Source organism: Musa acuminata, unplaced genomic scaffold, assembly GCF_036884655.1.
Source record: "Musa acuminata AAA Group cultivar baxijiao unplaced genomic scaffold, Cavendish_Baxijiao_AAA HiC_scaffold_505, whole genome shotgun sequence".
Taxonomy (NCBI): domain Eukaryota; kingdom Viridiplantae; phylum Streptophyta; class Magnoliopsida; order Zingiberales; family Musaceae; genus Musa; species Musa acuminata.
In genome coordinates this window covers 32,501-37,803 of record NW_027020750.1, presented here as the reverse complement: position 1 = coordinate 37,803, position 5,303 = coordinate 32,501, and positions in this window count along the sequence as shown.

The window sequence follows — 5,303 nt, the reverse complement described above, 5'->3', positions numbered from 1 at the left end:
GTTGCGGAATGGCGAACTCCAAAGAAGGTGCCAGAGTTGAGATCCTTCCTTGGTTTCGTCAACTACTACCGACGCTTCATCGCGGGATATTCGAAGCGGGCAACTCCACTGACGGAGTTGCTGAAGAAGGAGCAGCCTTGGAAGTGGTCTGACAGATGTGAGATAGCATTCCAAGATCTAAAGGCTGCTGTTTTGGAAGAACCAGTGCTCAAATTGCCAAACTATGGAGAGCCCTTTGAAGTCCATACAGATGCTTCGGACTTTGCTATTGGTGGAGTACTCATGCAAGAAGGTCATCCGGTGGCCTACGAGAGCCGCAAACTCAACGAGACCGAGAGGCGGTATCCAGTGCATGAGAAGGAGATGACAGCGGTGATCCACTGCCTACGAGTTTGGCGACACTACCTCCTCGGGTCGCGATTTGTGCTGAGGACAGACAACATCGCCCTGAGTTATTTCCAAACTCAGAAGAAGCTCTCCCCAAAGCAAGCACGGTGGCAGGACTTCCTGGCTGAATTTGATATGGCAATGGAATATAAGCCCGGGAAGGCGAATGTCGTGGCCGATGCGCTGAGTCGGAAGGTGGAGTGCGTGAATGCTGCACAACTGGAGGGCAGAGGCCAAGCAAGTCAGTTACACTCAACCTTCCTTTCCCGAATCAGAGATGGACTGTATAGTGATCCCCAGGCAGTTATCCTGATGCAGCTCATCAAAGAAGGCAAGGCACGACGATTTTGGGTCCAGGAGGGACTTGTTTACACAAAAGGGAATAGGGTTTATGTTCCCCGAGTGGACAATCTAAGGCGTGAACTCTTGAAAGAGTGTCACGATTCCCTTTGGGCTGGACACCCCGGCATTCACAGAACGTTGGCTCTCGTGGAGAGGGCCTTCTACTGGCCAAAAATGGGGATTGATGTGGAGGAGTATGTTCGAACATGCCTTACTTGCCAACAAGACAAGGTGGAGCAGCGGAAGCCGGTGGGACTTTTGGAGCCGTTGCCCGTACCAGAAAGGCCTTGGGAGAGCATTTCCTTAGACTTCATATCAAGCTTGCCACCTGTAGGGGGACTTGGATCGATACTTGTAGTGGTCGATCGGTTTTCAAAGTATGCAACTTTCATTGCTGCTCCCCTACACTGTTCAGCTGAAGAGGCGGCCAGACTGATGATGAAGGGTGTAGTGAAGTATTGGGGAGTCCCACACAATATCATTAGTGATCGAGACGCTCGGTTTCTGGGACGGTTCTGGACCGAGCTATTCAAATTGTTGGGATCAAAGTTATACTTCTCTACAAGCCTCCACCCCCAGACGGATGGTCAGACTGAAAGAATAAATTCGCTCTTAGAGCAGTATCTCCGGCACTACGTGAGTGCCAATCAACGAGATTGGGTGAAGCTGTTGGACATCGCCCAATTCTCCTACAACTTGCAGCGGAGCTCTGCATCCAACAAGAGCCCCTTCGAAATTATCACAGGACAACAACCGTCGACTCCGCACACTATGGCTATTGGGTATACTGGGAGTAGTCCATCAGCCTACCATTTCGCAAAGGAGTGGCATCGAAATGCCGATATTGCGCGGGCTTACTTGGAGAAGGCGGCAAAACGGATGAAGAAGTGGGCAGATTTGGGAAGGCGACCACAGGAGTTCAAAGTTGGCGATTTGGTGTTGGTAAAGCTCCAACCAGCATCACTCCAATTCTTCAGGAAAAGAGTCCACAAAGGATTGGTGCGTAAGTATGAAGGGCCCTTCCCAATTATCAGCAGGGTAGGCAATGTTTCTTACAAGTTGCAGCTGCCGGCGTGGTTCAAAATTCACAACGTTCTTCACGCCAGCAACCTGAAGGCCTACCATTCAGATCCGCAAGACGCTTCTCGAAGTGTTCCAACTCGGCTACCTCCCATCACAGCCTCCTACGAGAAGCGAGTGGAAACCATTCTGGCGGATCGCAAGATAAAGCTACCCAACGGAGCGGAACAGACAGAGTACTTGGTGAAGTGGCGAAAGCTTCCCCGAACTGAAGCCAGTTGGGAGCCTGAAGACGCCCTGCGACATGAAGAAGAAGTCATCAACACCTACCAACAAGCGTCGACGAGGGCGTCGACAGTTTAAGTGGGGGAGAATGTCACGAACGGTCGTCGCGCACCCGCAACAACTCCGTTCAACGAACCGTTCGTCGCTCACACCCGCATGTACAGCTGCCCAACAGCATGTTTTCTCATGGTTTTGGGTCATTTTGCTTGTAAATATGTAAGTTCGAACAAGCTGCAGCGTTGCAAAGCGACCGCTCACCGAACCGAGCAAAACAGCCCCAAAACAGCCCAAAACGGCTTCGTTTTCGCGTGCCGCGGGAGGTGAGCGGAGTGCTGCCTCCGCTCACCAAAACGTCAGCCATCTCAGCACCCAGGAACCCCCCGGGTGGCACATGGCTGGATGGGGCTTCGGTTATATACCGGGCGTTGAACACTCTTTCGCAAGTTCGTACGTGACCTTTACGGGAACTTGGTGTTGCGTCCGGGACCAGGTGAGCGGCTGTTTGTGGGCTTGCAGCTGTTCGTTCATCCTTGAAAGCCTTGTTTTTCCCCCTCTCCCTCTTTTCTCTTGTGCACACAAGGTGTTCGACGAATTGCTTGTAAAGCTTTCCTTTTCGCGAGACTTCGGGACGTGTCCGTTGCTCGTTCTTTCGATCTAACTCTCTTTCTCTTTTACAGGTCCTTCGGGACCTGCGAGAGGTTACAAAGTGGGCTGATCCTTGCGGAGCAAGATCGCAAGGGCGAAGAGCGACTTAGGCAAGGCAAAGCTAAGTTCGCGTCTTTGCCGCACGGGTGACTCGCGACTTAGGCAACGCAAGCTAAGTTCGCGTCTTTGGCCGCAAGGGTGCCGCACGCCTTAGGCAATTCCAGCTAAGGTCGTGACAACCCGGGGGGTTCCAGGGTGCTGAGATGGCTGACATTTTGCTCCGCTCACGACGGTCACCGCGCCACACAAGAACAGCCCAAAAACAGGCCAAAACAGCCCAAAAACGGGCCAAAACTGGCCATTTTTGGCTGCGCGAGCGAGCGGCGAGCGGCGAACAGCGAGCGAAGCGAGAGGCAGCACCGTCCCTGCTATACGAAAGCCCCATCCAGCCCTGTGCCACCCGGGGGGTTCCAGGGTGCTGAGATGGCTGACGTTTTGCTCCGCTCACGACGGTCACCGCACCACGCAAGAACAGGCCAAAAACTGGCCAAAACAGCCCAAAAACGGGCCAAAACTGGCCATTTTTGGCTGCGCGAGCGAGCGGCGAGCGGCGAACAGCGAGCGAAGCGAGAGGCAGCACCGTCCCTGCTATACGAAAGCCCCATCCAGCCCTGTGCCACCCGGGGGGTTCCAGGGTGCTGAGATGGCTGACGTTTTGCTCCGCTCTCGACGGTCACCGCGCAATGCAAGAACAGGCCAAAAACTGGCCAAAACGGCCCAAAAACGGGCCAAAACTGGCCATTTTTGGCTGCGCGAGCGGCGAGCGGCGGACAGCGAGCGAAGCGAGAGGCAGCACCGTCCCTGCTATACGAAAGCCCCATCCAGCCCTGTGCCACCCGGGGGGTTCCAGGGTGCTGAGATGGCTGACGTTTTGCTCCGCTCTCGACGGTCACCGCGCAATGCAAGAACAGGCCAAAAACTGGCCAAAACGGCCCAAAAACGGGCCAAAACTGGCCATTTTTGGCTGCGCGAGCGAGCGGCGAGCGGCGGACAGCGAGCGAAGCGAGAGGCAGCACCGTCCCTGCTATACGAAAGCCCCATCCAGCCCTGTGCCACCCGGGGGGTTCCAGGGTGCTGAGATGGCTGACGTTTTGCTCCGCTCTCGACGGTCACCGCGCAATGCAAGAACAGGCCAAAAACTGGCCAAAACGGCCCAAAAACGGGCCAAAACTGGCCATTTTTGGCTGCACGAGCGAGCGGCGAGCGGCGGACAGCGAGCGAAGCGAGAGGCAGCACCGTCCCTGCTATACGAAAGCCCCATCCAGCCCTGTGCCACCCGGGGGGTTCCAGGGTGCTGAGATGGCTGACGTTTTGCTCCGCTCTCGACGGTCACCGCGCAATGCAAGAACAGGCCAAAAACTGGCCAAAACGGCCCAAAAACGGGCCAAAACTGGCCATTTTTGGCTGCACGAGCGAGCGGCGAGCGGCGGACAGCGAGCGAAGCGAGAGGCAGCACCGTCCCTGCTATACGAAAGCCCCATCCAGCCCTGTGCCACCCGGGGGGTTCCAGGGTGCTGAGATGGCTGACGTTTTGCTCCGCTCTCGACGGTCACCGCGCAATGCAAGAACAGGCCAAAAACTGGCCAAAACGGCCCAAAAACGGGCCAAAACTGGCCATTTTTGGCTGCACGAGCGAGCGGCGAGCGGCGGACAGCGAGCGAAGCGAGAGGCAGCACCGTCCCTGCTATACGAAAGCCCCATCCAGCCCTGTGCCACCCGGGGGGTTCCAGGGTGCTGAGATGGCTGACGTTTTGCTCCGCTCTCGACGGTCACCGCGCAATGCAAGAACAGGCCAAAAACTGGCCAAAACGGCCCAAAAACGGGCCAAAACTGGCCATTTTTGGCTGCACGAGCGAGCGGCGAGCGGCGGACAGCGAGCGAAGCGAGAGGCAGCACCGTCCCTGCTATACGAAAGCCCCATCCAGCCCTGTGCCACCCGGGGGGTTCCAGGGTGCTGAGATGGCTGACGTTTTGCTCCGCTCTCGACGGTCACCGCGCAATGCAAGAACAGGCCAAAAACTGGCCAAAACGGCCCAAAAACGGGCCAAAACTGGCCATTTTTGGCTGCGCGAGCGAGCGGCGAGCGGCGGACAGCGAGCGAAGCGAGAGGCAGCACCGTCCCTGCTATATACGAAAGCCCCATCCAGCCCTGTGCCACCCGGGGGGTTCCAGGGTGCTGAGATGGCTGACGTTTTGCTCCGCTCACGACGGTCACCGCACCACGCAAGAACGGACCATAAACAGGCCAAAACAGCCCAAAAACGGGCCAAAACTGGTCATTTTTGGCTGCGCGAGCGAGCGGCGAGCGGCGAACAGCGAGCGAAGCGTGAGGCAGCACCGTCCCTGCTATACGAAAGCCCCATCCAGCCCTGTGCCACCCGGGGGGTTCCAGGGTGCTGAGATGGCTGACGTTTTGCTCCGCTCACGACGGTCACCGCGCCATGCAAGAACGGACCAAAAACAGGCCAAAACAGCCCAAAAACGGGCCAAAACTGGCCATTTTTGGCTGAGCGAGCGAGCGGTGAGCGGCGAACAGCGAGCGAAGCGAGAGGCAGCACCGTCCC